The sequence below is a fragment of the Arachis stenosperma genome, chromosome 6, assembly GCF_014773155.1.
Source record: "Arachis stenosperma cultivar V10309 chromosome 6, arast.V10309.gnm1.PFL2, whole genome shotgun sequence".
NCBI lineage: Eukaryota > Viridiplantae > Streptophyta > Magnoliopsida > Fabales > Fabaceae > Arachis > Arachis stenosperma.
Window position 1 is genome coordinate 130,474,679 of NC_080382.1, and position 6,769 is coordinate 130,481,447.

The window sequence follows — 6,769 nt, forward strand, 5'->3', positions numbered from 1 at the left end:
CAAATTTTACAAAGTCAAAATAAAAAATAAAAAAATTAATATAAAACAAAATAGAGTACATCAAAAAATAGAAAAAAATAATAAAAATTTATAAAATCAACTACATATATCATATGAACAAAAAATACAATAAAAACTAAATAAAATACATATGAATAAAATAAATAAAAAAATTTTATACACAATATAAATACAATGTAGTAAAAGATAGAAAAAAAGAATTCATATGAACAAAAAATAATAAAAAAATCATAAAAATTAATAAAATACCTGAAAAAATTATAGCACTATAAAAAATAAAAAAATCAACAATATTTGTCATATGAATAAAAAAATACAATAAAATAAATAAAAAATCATATAAACAAAGTCAAACAAAAATAAAAAAAAATTCATAAAAAATATACATATAAAAAATAGTATAGAAAATGATAAAAAAAACTCAGATAAAAACATAACATCATAAGTCATAACACTAAAAATTAAAATATGAAAATGAGTACTAAAAATAATAAAAAAAAATAAAATATTCAATTTACTAGTGATCGAAATAAATATGAACGATTTTGATGAAAAAAATGGAAGAAAGAACTATGAAAAAGTAGAAAGAACTACACAGTGAAGCTTATAGTTATTGGTATATATCCTTCTTATAGAAGAAAATAAAGGATAAGGTTGGTAAAAAAGAAAAAAAAATTTCACCTAATTTTCTAAAGGTAATCGGCAACCATGAACGTGAAACGCAGAAGCTACAAATTTTAGCTTCTTCTCAACGTGGGTTTAGAGGCAGAATCGTTTCTGCGTTTAGAAAGAAAAAAATTGCCAAACATAAAAGTGAAACTTTCAAGAAGCTCCAACGCACTTCTTTCTTCATCAACGTGTTTGCCAAACACACCCTAAGTAGTCTCTTTGTTTAATACAATTAAATGGTGTCTAGTTTTATATTGACATATCATGACATTGAGGGGACAATTTATAATAAGATTTCATTATAATTTAAAATTGGATTGTTCAAATCTTAGTTCCTCTTCACTTTAAGTAATTGCTTTGCCATATAAAATCATCGTTAGGCCATCTTTGATATTAAATTCCTAAAGAATAGAAACATTAGTAAAAAAAGTGTTTGTTTCGGCGCCATTATTTTGATAAAAAATATTTTTTTCAATGAAAAAAGATCTTTTTTTATTTTTTAGCGTGTTTGACAAATTTTTAGTAGTAAAAGTAAAAGTACTAAAAAAATAAAAAAACATATTTCTTGAGAAATTGTAATTATATCTTTTTTTAAAAGAGTTTTTTTCTTTAAAAAAAGAGATGTTTTTCATGTAATAAATAAACAAAAAAGTACTTTTATATTGTTATACATAAATATAATTAATAGATAAAAAAGATCTTTTTACCTAAGATATTCAAACATAAAATTACTTTTACTTTTTCTTAAGATCTTTTAAAAAAAATAACTCAATTTTTTAAAAAAAAACTCACCCAGACAAGTCCAAAAAGATGCTGCCTCTTAGGGGTGAGCATGGCCCGGCCCGGCCCAGTCCCGAATACTTTAGGGGCTAATTTGGTGTGATTTTATCGGGTCTAGGGCCAGGTAAGGGTCTCAAAAATAGACCCGGTCATTATTTCGGGTCGGGTCCGGGCCATAGCTCGGGTCACCCGAAATTGGCCCGGTCATCATACACAATAAATATTTTGTATTATTAGTGATGGATGATGGCTATTATTATATGGAATTTAAGTATTGTAAACCTTAATATTTTGTATTATTAGTCATTATATATAAGACTATAAGTTAATGTTTTATATTTAAAATGCATAAGACTTTAGACTAATGCATAATATTGTGTTATTTGTATTGATTTAAATATTTGGTGTTATTAGGCAATATTAGTATTGATTATTGTTATGCTTTAATTTTAGAGAAGAGTTGGTTCTTGTTATATTTTTCTAAGTGAATTTTATCATGTCAAATAATTGTTGGAGTCTTGAAAATTTGGATATTTTACATGCTAACTTACAAGATAGTATCAAGGTAATATAATGTTAACGGCCCAATTTTCACCCGGTATAGTTGTGGCCTAAAAGGGTATAGGTTTCATCGGGTTTAGGGTCGGGTTCGGGTCTCGAAAATGGACTCGATACATATTTCGGGTCGGATCTGGATCTCATCAAACCCGGTTTCACCCGACCCATGCACACCTACTGCCTCTATTTCGTTTTTAGCTTAAGGTTTTTCATTTATGTCGTCATTTTTTTTAGTGATAAAGTCTTATATGTATAGCAAAAGGAATTTCACATTCTTTATAAGTTCAATCATGCTACGTTTTAAAAAACATTATTTCTTAGTTAATTTTTTAATTATTAATTTTAATAAATTTTATTTAAAAAAAAAATAAAGAGGATTAACCCGCCGACCCACTAATCTACCATAAAATAGGACGAACTAGCATTTTAAATCTACTTTAATTGGCAGCCCGTCCTGTTTATAGTATAAGCCTAAACGGGACAAGTTGGAGTAGGCCGGCCCGCTTTGTCACCCCTACTAATTACTTAAGGCTTAAAGAAATATAGTTTTTTTTTTTTTTGTTGGTGGATTGGACAACCCCCAATCCTAGGTACCCCAATGGATTGGACAACTCACAATCCTAGATACACAACACACCCACACACTCGTCATATATTGATCACTTTTTTTCCTCAATTGCATTCTCTAGGATTTGAACCCTAGACTTTGAGGTGGGGAGGGGGGAGAAATGCCACTAGAGCCAAGGCTCATTGGCAAATATAGTTAGTAGTTACTTATCCTCAGAAATTTAGAATACATCTACATGTTTTTTGTTTTGCCTACGTCTACATGGTTATAAATCGAACTTTTTTATATATATACACAGACCGGGCTTAAAGGTCCACGAAGAAGAACCAATAAATTTCAAACTAAATGTGATCAGAAAACTTGTTTAATTCGTTCATCTATTAGCAAGCAAGCTATTTCTCTACGAGGAATCTGCTTTTTGTTAATTTTGCAGGCTATTTTTGGACCCAATTTTTCAGGCTTTTTGTTCATTTTTCAGGCTTTTAAGTTTTAAGTAGTTCTTGACATATAGCCAAGCCCATCGTGGGTTCTTGAATTGGGTCCAGCCCAATGATTGTTTCCTCGTTTTGCTCAGTATAATCCAAATTCCAAAGAAAAAAAATAATTATTCATTATATATGGAAAAAATTAAAATAAAATGAGAATATTTGACAAGCACACTAACCCAAAATGGAAATAGCACGATCATTATTGACTTGTTCGGGTTGTGATGAAGAAGAACCCTACCTGCTTTATTGCATGCTCAGCAGTGGCATAACTTCATTGCACGCTTCCAACAATGGATGCCACTGAGGGCAATGCGCGCATACTCAATTTGGTGCTTCTGCTTCCCCATCAAAACGCACCTCCATTCTCTAATGTGTAAGTGCCTTCACCTCTTAAAGCTTGCAACTTTGTTTGCCATTTGAATGAAAGAATAGTGAAAACCTTAGTAGTGGTGATTTATGAACACTTATCCGGAGCAAACCTTCATATATGTTATCCTTTGCATAAGAACAATATATTGTTGCAGCTTTTGCGTTTTGATTATGGGACCGTTGAGGTTTCACCAGGAATCCAGGACTTCTGCTGATGCAAAAGGTGCTAAAACTTACAATGACATTTAAGACTTTATTGTTTTTCTCTTTTGCTTTTTTTAACTTTTTCTTCTGAATAAAATGCATTGTTTCTTCTTGAACTCATTTGTTGATAAGGTTGACAGTTGATGAGAAAATCAGCATGAATTCCAGGGGGGCTAATGACAGTTGTTTGACTTATCTGATTGGGATGAGTAATTGAGGTAACAGTCAACTTTTGTTCTTCAATTTTCCATCAACAATTAATAATTTGCATATTCAGATGCCCATTTCTGGATTAATATACTATATTTCTTAGCACCCTAGTTCTAGTCATATAAGGTAACACTCGATCAGAAGGAAAGGAAGCACCACTGCCAAATAAACACTCTGTCCTAGGTTTAGAAAATTAGAAAAAAAAAGAAGATAAAACAAGATGCGCCGCTTCGAGTAATCTTTTCCCCTCTTCCTTTCCTTCTTGTTCTTCACCCAGACTGGACTCTCCATTTGAATCCGAAAGTAGGAACCAATGAGTTCTTCTTCGTCTAACCAAGCGGCCAAGGTAGGTGTACAGAAAATTTTTTTCTGTTATATGTTTTCTCTGTACAATCATCTGAGAAGCATTTAGCAAATGCTCCTTTATCTTTGGTATCCTGTTCATTCTTGCTGCAATCATGAGAAAAACTGAATCAATGGAGTGTTTCTAGAGGACAACTTGTTCATGGTTTGGTATTTTAATTAAGAATTTATATGGCACAAACCCTTTCTGCTTGATAAACCATTCAGAGAGAAAGAGTATACCAATTTCATTCTCAGATGCACTCAAATTGAATGCTAGTCAAATGAGTATCTGAAAGTGACCAGAATAAAGATTTGGTTTCTCAGTTTATATACTCACGATAGAAGTTAAATAAAAGGTCAATGAAACTTGAATGGATTTTAGATATATCAAACTGTTAGTTCTTAAAGGCATATTTTTTTCATAGATTCAGTCCTAACGTAATTAATACGAAACATTTCTTATTTTCTATTTTGGTTGAAGATTGTAGTCTTATGAGTTTTCCCAGGGTTGAAATGTGAGAATTTATATGTTGTCAGAATTGAATAGCAAACTGCTTCAGCAAAGACAGAAAGAATTGCTGTAGTTATTGTTTTCAATGTGATCCTCAAATTGTAGTCTGCTTTACTTAAAATTAATAGATACCGTTATTTTAATTGCTGCATGTGTATTGCTTTCTTCAGTTTCAAATGTAATAGACAACACTGTTTTGACAACAAAGTGAATTTGGATGCATCGATGCGTCCAAATGAACAAACTATGTTTCTGACCTCATAATGCCAACATTGAAGCAGGATACCTGACTTTTACGACACACAATCAATTGAAGATATACAGTGAATTTTCTATTTTTATTTTTATTATTATTATTATTGTTAAGAAAAATAAGGTGGATGATATTTTGTAACTCGTTATTTTGAATTATATACTTTAATGATGTGTTCACTTTTTTTTTTAGGCTAAGAAAGTGAAGAAAGCTCTTCAGCCGGAGTGGCTTAAGTCTCTTCTGAAAAGGACTTTCTTTGAATCTTCCTGTGCAACTCATCCTGTGCTTAAGAATGAGTTAAACCAATACTGTGTAACCTGTACTGAGCTAATTTGCCAAAATTGTGCATCTGGACCCAAACATGTTCTTCATAAGGTGATCACAATCTACAAGCATAGTTACAAAGCTGTTGTTCGCATTGATGCTATGAGAGAGCATATTGACTGCTCACAAATTCAGGTACGATATCCTTTCTTAATGTAAGTTTCTAACATATTATTTCATGAGTAGTTTTTGAATCCTATGGATTTGTTATTTAATGTACTATTGGTTACCTCAATTTATGTGGGTAGCGGGTTTGGCCGTTAATAAATATTGATTGTCTGTTCTTCTGATTTAATGCATCATTTAGTTCTTTTCCTTCTAGGTGTTTGTTGTGCGATGCACTTTTCATAATTCATAGGGATAATTATCTTTGCTCGACTTAACCCAAGTGACTATTCTTAGTATGTAATAAAAATTTCATTGTCATATGATCTTTGGAATAACTTCCCAACTGATGATTGTATACAACTTGTATGAATATTGTGGTTGGCATGAAAATCCGAGACAGACAATACATCAATCAATATCACTCAAACTTTTGCTAATTGTGTGCTAATTCTTCTGATGAATATCCTTTTACTGGGATCGTTCGCAAGTCCTAACCACATCATTGTGTTGTTGTCCTGTTTACTTTGCAGTGCATATTAAGTTAACATAGAAGGCCAAATTAATTTTCTGATAATCCTGAAACATTCAAATATCTTCTGTGAACTTTCTGATAATAGCTATAATTCTATATTGCATTCTTCTCTGATGACAAAACCTAAGTATCACATCAAGATAGTACACCTCAGCAATCATTTCACTCGAATCTTTTATGTGTGCAGCCTTACAAATCCAATAAGCTTTCCGTTATTGCTCTGGAGCCTCTTCCGCACCATGGTTCTGTAAAATGGAGAAGGGCATCATCATGCAAGACCTGTAGGAGAAAGTTGGCCAACCCCAATTTATATCGTTACTGCTCCATATCTTGCAAGGTGCTGAGAGTAAAGTAGTAAACTTAGCATCATCCACATCTTGATTTCCCATCCCCTAACACCTTCCATTAAATTCGTGATTTGAATTATCACTCTCTGACTCTTTAATCTGATATCTCAGGTCCAAGCTGTTTTAAAGAAGTCTGATCATTCAGTTCCTCCCTTCATTTTGCTTAAGGAGGATCAAAAGGAGGAAGCTGGAACCAGCAAGCGGGTAAATAAGAGAAAGGGAACCCCTGCCAGAGCTCCCTTCTTCTAAAGGCCTCCGGTTATGTAATAATGAAGGAAGCTGCTCTATTTCTTATGTAAAGAGATTCTTTAACATCTGAATTTTCGTCTTTGGTGGCTTCTACCTTTTGATTATCATATGACTATGCATGAGGTTACTTCAAACTTTATGACATTCTGGCTAAGTTGCTGTTTGTGGTTTTATGACATTCTACTTTTTGTTGGGTGGATTGCAGATCCTCTGATATGTTTTTTGTGTGTTAG

General features: G+C 32.1%; 1 long non-coding RNA gene across 1 annotated transcript; it reads left to right on the top strand.

The window, feature by feature from the left end:
- Nucleotides 1-3,266: 3,266 nt before the first annotated feature.
- On the top strand, nt 3,267-6,769 carry LOC130935932 (uncharacterized). The gene is made up of 6 exons (XR_009068005.1): nt 3,267-3,457; nt 3,609-3,676; nt 3,790-3,875; nt 5,169-5,435; nt 6,128-6,277; nt 6,399-6,769. It is a non-coding gene; the product is annotated as an uncharacterized LOC130935932 (long non-coding RNA).